Source organism: Juglans microcarpa x Juglans regia, chromosome 5D (genome assembly GCF_004785595.1).
Source record: "Juglans microcarpa x Juglans regia isolate MS1-56 chromosome 5D, Jm3101_v1.0, whole genome shotgun sequence".
Taxonomy (NCBI): domain Eukaryota; kingdom Viridiplantae; phylum Streptophyta; class Magnoliopsida; order Fagales; family Juglandaceae; genus Juglans; species Juglans microcarpa x Juglans regia.
Window position 1 is genome coordinate 6,548,837 of NC_054602.1, and position 15,422 is coordinate 6,564,258.

General features: G+C 34.9%; 1 long non-coding RNA gene across 1 annotated transcript; it reads left to right on the plus strand.

Annotated features, from left to right (window-relative positions):
- Nucleotides 1-172: 172 nt before the first annotated feature.
- LOC121266137 lies at nucleotides 173-14,938 on the plus strand. The gene is made up of 3 exons (XR_005940746.1): nucleotides 173-547; nucleotides 11,406-11,408; nucleotides 14,921-14,938. It is a non-coding gene; the product is annotated as an uncharacterized LOC121266137 (long non-coding RNA).
- The last annotated feature ends 484 nt before the right edge of the window (nucleotides 14,939-15,422 follow it).

The following is a 15,422-nucleotide window of genomic DNA, read 5'->3' on the forward strand; positions in this document are numbered from 1 at the left end:
TCTTTCATGGAATAAAATTTATGTATTATCATATTTGAAGTGAAATTATTGTTCTTCCTCAATATAAACTAGCAAATGATTTGAAAGAAACTTATATTCCATTCGAGTATGCAATCTAGTTTTTATAAGTTTAATGGCAAAAAATGATCGCTCAGTAATAGCAATAGAAATAGAAAGAGTTAATACTAGACGAATTAACCTGTCACAAATAATAAATCTTAGACTTTTCTGAAATTGTTAGTCCTCTGCATAGCTTAGATAATGTAGACATATTTTGAAAGAGTTCCTCTTTAGAACAGCCCAACTGATTATCGGAGAAAAATAGCCCGCTAATAACAATTAGACACGTAGGAAAATGGAGAAATATACACTACACAAACACACAGGATTAAAAACCCAAACAAATTAAAACAAAAAGAGAGAGAAAGAGAACACCCATGGAAGCCTCTCGCCCATATCAGATCCCTTACCCCTACCTCCCTCTCGCCCAGACGCAACTTTATGATTTACAGTAAATAACATTCACCACAAAAGAGAGGGAGAGAGAGTTTGTGAAAACTTTGGATGGAGGGAAAAATAAAAAAATAAAAAAATCTAGAAGTTTGGTGTTTCTGTGAAATTTTGAGGCAACTGGTTCAAAACTATGACCTTTTTTGTGGAGGAGCATCTCCTTCTTCCAACGCTCTCATGCCCAAGCTGATCTCAGTTTTATCCCTTTTTGTTCCATCTAGCTCCTAGGGTCTCACTCCCTCTGCCACCCCTTGGTCTCTCCACAAGTGTCTCATGTTAATTTTGTATCTCTCTTGCTCATGCGAGAGTCGTTATTTTGCAATGACTTTATGCGGGGGAGGGTTTTCGAATTCACAGGAAGCTTTTTTCATTTGTTATGGGTTTTAGTCAAATGTGTGCTATAAAGTGAAAGAACTACATGGAAAGCTATTATTGGAGGGCTGTTTATTGAATTAGAACAACCAGATCGGTTTAAAGGTTTTCTCATCTTGAAAATTTGGATGCGTCAGCACATCAAGCTCATAATACTGCAATTGAATTCTCAAAAAGAATTTTTCTTGCTTAGTAAAATCCTGTGGATAAAACTTCTCAACCAATTTGCATATATCATCAATTTTAAATGATTTGTATACACCTTTAGGGTTTAAAGCAACACTAAGAATGGAAAATTCTATTGTATAGTCATTAAATCTATTGTTCAATTATTGCAACTGGAAGTCTATTGTAGCAGTAAATATATCAATTATAAAATGATGCTCCATTGATGTTAACTTGATGACGAGATTTGCCTCGAGCTCTAGTATATTGATAATTCATATCAGGAATATCAATTTGGTGTTTTTCACAAAATGATTTAATATCAGTAAGCAAAGACTCCCACTCATTATCTCTCAACTTTTGAATGAGTACTTTTGTGGTTGAAACTAGGCTCATGACATTCACAATATCTTGAAAATTTTGTTGCAAAGATTGACAAAGTGCATTAGTGATTCCTATGATTTTTTTCATTATATGTAATATCAAAATAAATTCAAAAAATGTTAATACCATGTAAGTCGCTTCAACATCATCACGTTGAGAATAATTTGATCCCTCATTTGAGATAGTATTGATAATTGAGCAAGCCGAACATCTTCATCAAGCTATAGACAGATTGAAAATGAGATCCCCATCTAGTATCTCTAGCTCGTTGTAGCGTATCAATTTGATTTACCCATTTTCCAATCTCAATCTCATTGAAATCGATCAAACTTTCAATTTCAACAGCTTGAACAGATTGTAATTCATGATTACATTTAGAAGAACCAACAACAATATTGATAATGGATGTCAAATGGATTAAAAAATGATGAACATCTTTGGGTTCTCTAGAGGCTGCAACTAAAGCTAATTGTAGGTTTTTTTTTTTTTATAAGTAAAAATTTTATTCATCATAATAGTAATAAGCTAAACATATGTACACATGAAGTATATGAAAGAAACATCTAGTTACATTTTAAAACTAAAAAAGCAATGACAAAAACTCATTGACAAACCCCTCCATTGAGTACAATAGGAGAAAACCAACTAAGTAAAGAACTTGTAAAAGATTTCAAGAGTTCATCTACATTGCGTTCCCTATTTTTAAAACACCTCTCGTTCTTTTCTAACTAAATGCACCACATAATACACAAAGGAATCATCTTCCATGCTGCTGCCACTTGGGAGCAAGTATGAAGACTGGTCCAGCTTGCTTGTAAATTGACCACTGTTTTTGGCATAACCTAGATCAGTCCAGCGCTTCTAAAAACACCATCCCACAACACTTTAGCCACATCACAGTGTAGAGATAAATGATTCACTGATTCATCGTCTTTTCTACACATAAAGCCCTAATCCAAAACAATCATTCCATGCTTGCTCAAGTTATCTATTGTCTAAATATTCCCTATTGCAGCTGTCCATACAAAGAAAACCACCTTTGATGGAACATGAGCCTTCCATATACTTTTCCAAGGAAAACAAATGTGTTGCTGATTGATCAATAACTTATAAAATGAACTAAATGTGAACTTGTTAGAAGTTGTATGTCTCCAGCACATTGATCCCTGCCATGTCTTCTAGTATCCATTGTGTACAACAATCTGAAAAAAATAGTAACCTCCTCAATTTCCCAATCCTGAACAGGTCTGGAAAAACTAACATCCCAAAGCACCTCTCCATTAGAATAGCTCATCATATGTAACGCCCCAATGGAAGATCCAAACCACATGACCTATACTCTAAAAGGACTAGTCAATGATACAATTGGAGTCCTATTTGAATCTTATAAATAGTAAGAACTTTTCATTCCAAAGCAATGTGGGATCCCATTCACCACCTACCCTTATTCTTATCATATGGAGTATCACAATCTCTCATTTTAAATTCCCAACATCCTCGTCGGGCTTGTCCGTTGTAGGTGGCACGGCTCAAGCCCTACATTTCTAGTTGGGATAGACTCTAATACCATTTGTAATGCTCCAATGAAAGGCCCAAACCGCATGGCCTAGACTCCAAAAGGACTAGTCAATGATACAATTGAAACCTCATTGGAATCTTATAAAGAGCAAGAACTTTTTCTTCCCATACAATGTGGTATCTCATTCACCACTTACCCTTATCTTTATCATATGGGGTATCACATCATCTCTGAAATTGAAGCCTTCTGATTAACAAGCCAATCTGAAAACAATCGGGAAGGCTCTAAACAATTCAATTTCTCTGCACCAAACATCAAACCAGAATCTAACTTTTGAACCAGCACCAACCAAAAAGTTGACTTGTTTCAAGAAAAAATCCCATCATTTCTTAATAAACTTCCATAAACTCACTCCATAAGAACCCTTACACTCCTTGGTGCACCAACCCTCCAATCACTTCCATATATTTCCGAGTGATTACCCCCCTCCACAATGCTTCTTCTTCCCCATGATATCTGCATAACCACTTCCCAAAAAAATCCTTGTTAAAACTACACAAGCTGTGAACCCCCAATCCTCCCTCAACAATTGGGCAACAAACTTTTTTCCAACAACGCCTTATTAGAAAGGGTACTCTTAATAAGGGTGATTCTACCCCTTTAGATAAATAAACTCTTTTCTACGACGCCAACCTCTTCTCTATCTTTTCAACCACCCCATCGAATATGCTTAGCCTTGAATGACGCCCCCAACGGTAGTCACAAATATTTCATGGGCAGATTAGCAACTTTACACCCCAGTAACTCTGCCAAGTTATGAATATTATGCATAACTCCCACCGGGACCATCTTCGATATACTTAAAGTTCACTTTAGTCCGGAGATGGCTTGAAAACATAATAGTACAGCCCTCAATGCCTGAATCTGTTCCCCAACAACATCACAAAAAATAAGAGTATCATCAGCAAAAAGCTAGCGTGATATGGAAATGAAGCCATTAGAATTAGATCCCACTGAAAAACCTGAAATAAAACCTCCTCTTACCACTGCTTCCACCATATGGCTCAAAGCCTCCATAACAAGAACAAATAAAAAGGAGATAATGGATCCCTTGCCTCAGGCCTCTTGAACTCTAAAATAAATCATAAGGCTGCCCATTAACTAAAACAGAAAACCGAACAGTTGAGATACAATGTATTATCCAATTGCACCACTTATCACCAAAATTGCATATTCTAAGCATGTATAAAAGAAAATTACAGTTTACATGATCGTACGCCTTTTCCATTTCCAGCTTACAAAGAACCCCCAGAACACTATTTCGCATACGACTATCTAAACACTCATTTGCAATCAGCGCCGAATCTAAAATTTGTCGACCTCTAACAAAAACATTTTGAGGTTTAGAAATGATCTCCTCCATCACTTTGTTCATTCGATTTGCTAACACCTTCAAAATAATCTTGTAAACACCACTCACCAAACTAATAGGACGGAAATCCTTCAACTCCAAAGCACCCACTCTCTTTGGGATTAAGGCAATAAAAGTGGCATTCAATGACTTCTCAAACTTTTGAAACTCATAAAATTCCTGAAGTACCTTCATCACCTCCTCCTGCACAATTTGCCAACAATCTTGGAAAAATGCCATAGAAAACCCATCCGGACCCGGAACTTTGTCTCTCCTCATCCCACAAATCACCCCCATACACTTCAAGCTCTTCAAAAGGCCTTTCTAGCCAGTTTGCTGAAAAAGCATCCACAACTTTGAAGTTCAAGCTATCAATTTTGGGTCTCCAAGCTTTTGTATCGCTTGGGAGAGAACTATACAACCGCACAACATGCTCTTGAATCTCGTCAGGTGTGGATAGCAAATCGTTCTCAATTTTTAAGAATTCAATGGCATTGTTACGCTTGTGAGAATTAGCCATTTTATGGAAAAAGGTAGTACACTTGTCCCCCTCTTTAAGCCATAGAACTCTCGATTTTTGCCTCTATGATATTTTTTCCTAGTCGAAGTCACCTCACTTTCTCCTTCAACCTCCAAGGATTAAAGTTCATCCCAAAGGGATTTTTTTGGCTGCTCTTCATTCCTAAAACTTTCTTATTCCATTTCTTCAAATTAGTTTTCAAAGCTTTAAGTTTACTTACCAAAACAAAACTAGGGGTCCCTTCAAAATGATAAGAAAGCCACCAGCTTCTTACCTTGTCAACGGAGCCCTCCACTTCAAGCCACATATTCTCGAACTTAAAATACCGTTTACCCTCATGAATACCCCCACAATCAAGTACAATGGGAAAGTGGTCAGAACATACCCTTGACAATCTTTTTTGGCATAACTTAAGATAGTGAGCCTCTCATGAAGACGAGACTAAGAATTTGTCCAGTCTTGAACCACCTCTAGAATTAGACCATGTATATTCAACCCCCCACCAGTGGCAAATCTAGCAGTTCCAAGTCAAAAATTAGCTGAGAGAAATCCTTCATAGTAGTGGTCATAGAAGATAAACCCTCCCTCTCACTTGAAAAACGGATTATATTAAAATCTCCATAAATACACCAAGACAGATCCCACAAAATAAAATCTTGACACTTCATCCCACAACAATTATCTATCCCGATCCCTATTGGATTCATATACACTTGCCAATGCCCATGTCTACCCATCTTCCAAATTTCTTAAAACACAAGCCACTGAGAAAGCACCTATACAATCTTCGACCATCTCGACAACCCTATTATCTCACATTACTAAAACTCCACTAGAAGCACCTAAAGAAGCTAAATATGTTCAACCTACAAATGAACCTCTCCACAAACTACAAATTATACTCCTGTCAATAAAATCCAGTTTGGTTTCTTGGAGGCAAATGATATTTTAGCACTAATTGTAGTTTATGAGCCCAACAATGCACATAATATGCATAGAGACAATATTTAAGAAATAACGCTTGTTCTCCATTCCATTCACCATGCATATTATTATTATTTTTGATAAGTAAAAAATTATATATATCAAAAGGAGAAACCAAGTACACTGAATGTATACAAGAAAACACCTTGCCCAAAATGACTTAAAAAGCCCATAATGACCCAAAAAGCCCGTGGAAAAAAACTCAAAATACACCAGACTAGACCGGATCCCAACCCCTCGTTTCCCATAGAACTAAAACTCTACCTGAACACCCAACCCCAACTCCTTGATTCTCGTCTTCACAATGCCCTCCCTTTAGACTTCCCTCTAGATGAGCTACCATCCTTAGCGTCATAGTTGATTGCCCAGGAAAGACGCTGTAACTCCCTGCTTTTCTCGAAATTTGATTTGGTTTCAAGCGTGTGGCTTGCCTCAATGCAGTGATTAATTCTTTAAATTGATCTTCACATCCTCCATGTGAGATTCCCACAAACTGCTGAATCTCGTTAACTTTAGGCAGAATCCAGTCTGCTATTGGAGGAAAAGAGACCAGGGGAGTAACGTTATCCCCAGACAGTATCCAACTGCACTCCCGACTCTACACAAGGCACTAACGCCAAATCCATAGGTTCTCCAGCAACTCCATTGGTTCTCTCCATTGGAGATTCTGGGGTGACAGCAAGTCCCTTAACCTCTGGGGTGATAGCGGATCCTACATCTCCTTCAGACCTTGGCAGCCCACTCAACTTTGACGAGGGAGCCAAAGTTTCTTCAGGGACCAAGGGTGTAATACCGACTATCGATCTATCCTGTGTTACATGAGGCGAATGACATTCCACTGATGTCTCTACGCCGATACTCGATGTAGACCCCGCTTCAAATAACCTTGATTTCCTTTTTGACCCGCCATATTCTCCTTGATCTGGTTATAGGGACAAGGCCGAATCCAATCTTCCGTTTTCTTTTTTTTGAGTTTAAAGGATTCGGGTCTATCTTGTTACTTACAACCCTATTGCCTCCAACTGAAAGTCGGTCTATTTTCGTAGACAATATAGTTATTGCTACCTTCAACTCGCCAAGTTGGGTTTCCATCTCTTTTAAAGAATTGTGCATCTCGACAAGCTGGTCTTCAGACATAATTTGCAGACACTCCTCACTCTGAATCCCTGAAGCCTGACCCGTCTTTAGAGCTGCTGCATAGGATCACCTTGCCACATGTCTGCTATGCGGCTCCCTGACAGAGCCATGTCCTACAGCACCTCGTCCTTCCAAACCGTCACTCTCTCTCTTGCCGAAGGAAAAATCACGCAACACCTCCCCCATCCTTCTCCAGCCATTGCTCCCCTCCTCAGGAATGAAAATAAAATTCCTCCTCCCTCCACCTCCATACTCCTCCACCGCCATATAACGTCCTCGAGCATTCGAGCAACGATGCACCGTGAAACTGTGTCTACTATCCCAGACATTAGAGAAAAAATCTTGTTTCTCATCTTTTGTGCACGCTTCCATGGCCTTGGCCAGCCACTGTACTGTTGTTAAACCCAGAACCAGCTTAGATATCACCCTTTGACTCCTTTCAGTGATGACCAATATGCTCTCCTCCTTCATCAATGTAAAGGATTTAGATTCTATGACCAACTCCATAGAAGAACTCATGCTGACCAACTCCCCTCCTTCAACAACCACGCATATTATTTCCTCCATGATATCCTTGACCTTGAATATTCTCAATTTGAAGGTCATAACGAGAAAGAAGAACATATATCTCATTTTTTAGAGTGTGCCATAGTATCTTTGACATGCACAATATGAAAAAATCGCTCTATAATAAAATAATCTTTATCAACAAACCTAAAAAATGATAGCCATTTGTTCCCTTTTGGACTTATCCCAAGTTTCATCAACGAGAATACAAAATTTGGCATCCCTGATTTGGAAGACAAAATGCAACATTTTTCGATGGTGAGTACTCCAACCAATTTGAATATCTTTGAAACCAAGAAAATTGAAATCGGCGACATTGATTGGCTATTCCTAAGAATGGATATTCTGAAAGTTTAGGTTGATATGAACCAATTTTAAAATAGGCACTCCGGATCTCATCTTGTAGGTTAGTAGGAAATTCTCATATTTGTGGATGTAATCCTGGATCACGTATCAAAGAGGTAGCATCCATCTCTTCACGTTGGATTCTTGAAGTTTTAGGGGGACGCTCATCAGTGATAGAAACATCACGTTCCGTTGTTACCAAACTCTCTAAACGTATATTACTCTCCGAATTGTCCGTGCCTTTTTAAAAAAAGAATCAATTGTTCTCGGCTTGCTCATATTTTTCTATACTTTAAGAAACATTTATAGATCAATAATAAATCTGAGAAGTACCTAATAAGTAATGATATAAAGTAAGTTTTTTTTTTTTTTTTTGTATAGTTTGTATTACTTTTTGTAAGTGAACAAAAAAACATGTGAATAACAAATAAATTTCACAAAAGTGAACAAAAAAAAAAAAAAAAAAAAGTGACTGTGAGCTCACAAATAAATTATAATCACTGGGTCATCACAAATAAAAAAACTTGTGGCTTATCAATGGCTCAGGCTCAAGATAAATTATAATCATCATGATTCATAAACTTCTAGATCTATGGATTTAGACCATTAACAATGAAGATGAAAAGAAATAAAATAGAGTTGTTCTTGCAAGTAAATAATAATAATATACATCTATTTAGATTAACATATCCAGAACTGTAAATCTAGTATTATTGGTGGAGGCTGCTTTAGGAGAAAACCAACCGGAAACTATAGTTTGTGCGGCTATGCTTTGGCCATAGCGTTAGTATTGTAGATAATGAGAAGAAAACTTAAAGAGACGGGTTGTGTAGTAGAGAAAGAGAGATATACGGTATCATATATGTGATGGATTGAGTAACAGTGTAAGTGTGTCAGAATATAAAGTCAAAATATTAGATTAATCCCATGCCGAAGGCTGTGTTCAAATAAAAAATTGTTTTTAGTTAGTAGCATGTCGAATCACTAGAGCTAGAGTGAGGGTGTGTGAGTATTGTAGAATGTTATAGTCTAGGGTGTTAGGTGAAGTGAAAGTCGTCTATATTATATTAATTTTTTTAAAAAACTTTGGGGGCTACCGTGAGTATTGGGGGGCAATTTCAGTAAAAGTTTTGGAGGCTACCCGCCGCGGGGGGGGGGGGGGGGCACCTTCTATTCGGTGGAGATGTTGTTATTTCTATTCACGGATTGATTTTGACATTCATTTTTCTGTGCACATTGATGAATGTCCCGAGTAAACATTCTCCTGTATAATAGTTATTTTTATTTTTTTGAAAAAGAAAATAACAGACAGGTTCAAGTTCTTTGGTTCTTTTATTAAATCCATGGGATGCGTGCTCGTTTAGGAAGTATATTTCTTGCACATTGGCTTTCCGAGAATGCAATGACTCGTTTAGTATATTTTGAAGTTCATATTGTATACAGGCGTTTGTATAATATGTTTGGATTTTTTAATCCTTATAAAATCTCTCTGTTTAGTTCTTATTTTTTCACCTTCATCTTGGGGGTGAGGAGGGTTGACGAACAATCATGTTCATTAATAGATGGGCAGCACTATATTGCATTGCTTGGAAAATTTTCAAATACAAATGCTAAACTTGGACTTTAATTTCATATGTGAATTAACTTAGAAAAAAAAAAAAATCATATGTGAATTACTTGAATGAAAAATCACTTAAAATATAATGCATCTCAATTGGTATTACTGAAAATGATACAATGTTTTGTAAGTTTGAAGATGTTAGAACGCAAGATGAAGAACATTTTTCATTTTCAAAACGTATTAAGTTTGTATGTGTGTAAAACCCATTTGTCTTCTCAAGTATAATAGCATTTGCTTACGAAATAGTAAAAATAATAATGTTTTGTCAAGGAACTTCTTGGTAGAAACAGAACTAAAAGCCTTAGCCACAAAGAAATTTTGCATAAGTAAGGTAAGTTTTTACTTTGTAATATTACTTTTATAAAACCTCTTTATGCATGTAACAATTCTTCTTTTACAACAAAATGTGATTACTGCAAAAAGCTTTCAATTGTCAATTGTGTACTGTGTCAGGGAAAGGGCATCATTGTACCACCTGAAGTGCTAAGAAACAGAAGTAAAAGCTATTTGGTGTCTCTTGCAACAAAATAAGTTTCAATTGTAAGTTTTCCCTAATGAAGATTTATTTGACTCTTTGTGATATGCTCCCCCCACTGCAGAACAGTCAATTGATCCCCACTTATCATTGGATTTCAGCTTCTCTTCTTTCCAGTTCTGTTTCAAAGCTCTAGGTACACCTTCTGTTTAATGGTTTCAGTTTTATTTCCTTCTGTACACTGTAGGTTATCAGTTTTCTTTATTTCGAACTACAAAGTGCCTGCATTATGAATTTATGACTGTGAAACCTTCTCTATTTTCGTAGCAATATATGTGTATATATATATATATATATATATATATATATAAAAGAAACCTTCTCTAGTTTCTCTGTCACTCTTTGTATATTCGTGTATATGTATGTAATCAAGAATTATTGATGAAAATAATAGGCGGAGCCTATGTACACGTTTTTAATCCCAGCTAAGCTGGCAGTTTATAAACTTAATTACTGGCTTCTGGCCAGAGAGCAGAGGCACAAATCATATACGAAGTCTGATCTTATACAATATATATATATATATATATATATATATATATATATATATATATATAGTACTAAGCATTTCCAGAATTTCTTTCTGAAATGGGACGGTTTGGCCATAAAGACTGGAGAACGAAAAATGATTTGTATCAATCTCCGTGCCTAGGAGATTGATATATATATATATATATGTATGTATGTATGTATGTATATGGAGGAAGTGGATGGTGTGGGGATATCCTGTCATTTTCTATCACACAGGTGTAACTATCATATGAGGTCCGCATTCTTTTGGATTTGTTTTGAGGATACAGGACATCTTTTGCTCAATATCTCACTCGATAGAAAGCTTCGGGTTTTGGTACACGGAATTAATTATCCCTTAATCTGTTGATAAATGTTTTAGACGAATCTTACAAAATAAATTCATAAACTGACGTGACTTAATGTAGTAAATTAAGTTGCAAAGTTTATTCTAATGTAAATCTAATATGTTACATGAAGTAGTTTTTAAGTTTGTTTTTGTAAAATCTCTTTGTATCTATAGTATTTTTCTCGTTTATTTACCATTTTATAAGGGGGAAAAATTGTTTGACAAGAATACACCTTTGAAATAAAGAATATCTATTCTTCTAAAAATAAGAAGAGCTATCATTGAGGCATTGAAAGTTAGATTAGGAAATATTTAAAAAATCACTCATTTTGTTAAAATAATTTTTTTTTAATTAAAAATTATTGGAGGCGGCTACTAAACCCTAGAGGTGGTCAAACCAACCCGAAATGGGTTTTCAAAAGCCATCCCAAAGGCCACGGGTGGCATGGGCTACCTCCAGTTGAGTAGGTGGTCAGGGGGTTTAGGTATTTTAGAAATTTTAATATAATTCAAATGAAGGCGTCATATACTACCATCAAACAAATACTAGGAATGTCCATTATGCGTATCCTAATGAAGTCTGAAGTACTGGGCCTTTTTTTTTTTTTTTTTCTCCTTCTTCATGAAATCTCATTAGGTTAAAATATTAAACATAGCTAATCATATTTAACTTGATAAGTTCATTTTATTGAATTAAAGATCTTACTTCGAGAATAGCTATTACGAAGCCTTACACCGCACACTTCTACCTAACTAATATATGATTTGTCATTTTTATATTTCTATTTAATCACACATATTTAAGCATTAATATAGAAGAGTAAAAATAAAAAATCATATGTTGATCAAGTAGAAGTGTGTGGTGTAAGATTTTCAAGGAGATTTTCTTTTACTTTTAATCTAATCGTATTTTACTTGTGCTTCATTTTATTTACTCTTAATAATTTATTGCCCCCCATGGTATTTGGAAGGCTTTCTAAGTGACCTTAGCTTTGTGTTTGGGAATTCATACTTACTGCAGTATAAGACGTCTTCTTGTGTTTATGAAATCTTGTTGTAATGTTGCCGCTTGGGCTTAATTGAATTATCCCATCATTTACTCTTTAGGTTGGTCCTAGGTGATTCCCCGAAACTCAGGATCAGTTTGGTTTTCAGGTTCTTCTGAGTTAAAAAGTGGTTTGGCCTTTCTTGTGTATCTAGCTTTCCATTATTCTGGCATGGTGCTATAGTCTCTATTTGTCAAACATAGAGGATGGTCTATAGGAGAGATATTGCTGAGATACCTGAAACTGAAGACACCTGCTATAACCTCTACTTGCCTCCTAAAAGAACAAAAAAAGGGGGAAAAATTCCTTCTATGAAAAAATAAAAAGAGATCAAAAGAAGAAAATAATAATATTCATAATGATCGACCTCCAACTAATTCATGCGAAAAGTTAAAGTGAATTGGAATTAGGCGTTTTTAAGAACTGACTTGTAGGCTTTTATTACCAATCTCTTAAATTTAGTTGGCAGGCTTCATCTACTTAAATTATTCATTCAATATAATAAATGCTTTTACAACTAATGGCATGCCTTGTGATATTCAAATGGTATGCACAGTAGAACCTGCAATGAAAATCTAGCATTGCCCGTTTAGTAGTTCTTGAGGAATGGCTACTCCTTTCCTCACAGACCATCCCCCCCTTTTCCCGGTTTTATGATAAGAAAAATGTGGATTTTATTCATGTAACGCCCGGTCTTAGAAGTCCATGGAGTTAGTTCTTGTAACCTAAAATTATCTCCCATAACATAATTATATATACTTTAAAGACTATAAAATATTACTTTATCTGTTCCTCCACAGGGATACCAAAGAAATACTTCAATAAAATAAACTAAATTCTTCATAAAGACTCTGCAATATCTATATCTCAAAATACCCAAACTATTTGTTCCTCTACAGGGACACCAAATAAATACCTCAATAAAATCTCCATAAAAACTCTGAAATATCTGTCTCAAAATACCCAAACTAACAGAAAATAATAAATATACTAAATAGGACTTTCCAATAAATACTTGTACCATTTGGCATTTTTTCTTTACGATCATCAAAATTTGCTAATACTTCATACTCTTGATTTCCAGTTGAACCATCAAAATTATTTGAAAAAATATTGTGGAAATAAGGATTGAGTTATCAACAACTCAGTAAGTAGAGAATATATACTAGTATGTAAATATGAGTATTTATATAATTCAGAATGCAGAACAAAATATTTTTAGATTCAGAATGCAGAATCATAACATGTAATAAAAAAATATTCGAGTGAACATTCAAAATGTTCTTATTCAAAAATATCCTTCGGTATTGCATAACTAAGTATCATCATCATTATATCATAGCATTAATCAGAACAAAGACTATGTTTAACCCTTGTGGTAAGGTTGTGCATCTACGGATAGCTAAGCAGAACATAAATCGTTTTGTCACTAAGATGGTGTGCACTCAAACAGATACCACTACTATTACCCGTGGTAGGGCTGTACATTACTATGATTACCTGTGCCAGGGTCATATACTACTATTATTACCCGTGTCAGGGCCGTATACTACTATTATTACTCATGAAAGGGTTGTATACAACTATTATTACTCGTGGAAGGGCCATATGCCATTATTATTATCTATGACAGGGCTGTATACCACTATTATCAGCCATGACGGGGCCTTAAATGAATAAAATAGAAACAAAATTGGAACTATAGCCGAATCAAATATAGAATCAGAAAGTCATGCCAAAGGTTTTTAGATGCCACATCATATCAAAATAGAATACTGAACAAATTCATATCATCTTCATCATATCAAAAATAGATTCAAAGCATCTTCACTTAATCAATGCAAAACTTTTCAGATTTTCATATTCGCTCTTTTTGCACAATTAAAAAATAGAATGCCAAAAGAAGCTCATGTCTATCCTAGTAATGACAGAAAATATTTTTCTCTTTTTAAATGACATTTCATGTGGATGTAAAATAATTGAGGTTGTTTTCAAGTTCTCTTTTCATAACAAAACATGCACATTTTTCATAAGATCAACTTTAGTCCATTCGTTTTATGCAAAATCTAGTATAGGAACATCGCTTACCTTGACCTTTTAAGTTCTCTAAATTTTTTTTACGATTGTGCCAAATGAATATCAATCATCACCTATAAAATAAATACGTAACTTAAATCCCTAATTAAACATTCATTTTGATATTTAAGCTTGAGATACTAAAATAACCCATTTTCTTGAAGATCTAAAATTCTCATAACCCTAAAATATCACCACCTCCGAAATTAATCAATACCCGCTTAATTTCTCTGACTCTAAATTATTTTTGTAAAATAAAGTGCATGACTAACATATTTACTCAAATTAGACTAAGCCCATGTAAAATACATTTTCGGTTTATTATTCGTTAACATAATTATAACAAAATCTATTAAAATAACCAGCATAATTTCGTATAATAAAAATAGACTTTATCTGATTTAGAGCATTAAAAATAAAGCTAAACACTTACTATTTACTACTAGAATTTAATAGCAAATAGAAAATTTAATACCAACTAATATAATTTAAATTCTTAACTATTTCCTGTTAAACAAAATTTTTGGACTAATATAAAGTGAGACGAAACCTACATAAAATAACATAATAATTTTTGTAATCAAACTGAGGCCTATCGTAAAATCAAGCCCTACCTAAATTACCCGTTCAAAACACATTTGTCTTGGCTTGTGACTATAAGGGCATAAATATAATTTAATCTCAAAAAGTTTACTTTACATAAAAGCCTTAGGGAAAAGTTAAACAAATCACTTTCATTCTATTTGAAAACAACGCAGCTTCGTTGTGGGTAGAGAGCAGCAGAGGACTTATCGAGAAAAGCAATGAGTGGCTACAAGCGATTGGGCGTGGTGGTAGACCATTGTGGAAGAGAGAGAGAAAGTGCTGAGAGAGAGAGAGAGACAGAGTGTGAGAGTGTGAGAACACGGGAGGAAGATACAAAAGCTTACGGCAGTGCAATAGTGATCGACTTGGGTAGTTGTCATAGTTAGGGGTGTAACTGGTCCGATCTGGTCCGGTTTTAAACAAAATCTAGGACCGAACCGGTATGTACCGATTTTATATTTTTTAAAACCGATTACGCACCGGTTACCCTCCTAAACCGGTACTTCCGATTTTATCGGTTTCCGGTCCGATCCGGTCCGGTTTTCCGATTTTTTTAAAATGTAAGTTTCACAATTTGTCATTAAAAATTTGTTTATAAAAAAAACTAATTTAAAAAAAAACTGTTTTATACTTTTATTAATATATTAGACAATATAATAGTATTAATATTAGACTATTGGTATAATTATAAGTTATATATTAGTATTAGTTATAAACTTTTAGTGATTTAGTATTAACATTTTATGTCATAATTTATAAATTATAAGAAGAAATTATTTCATATAT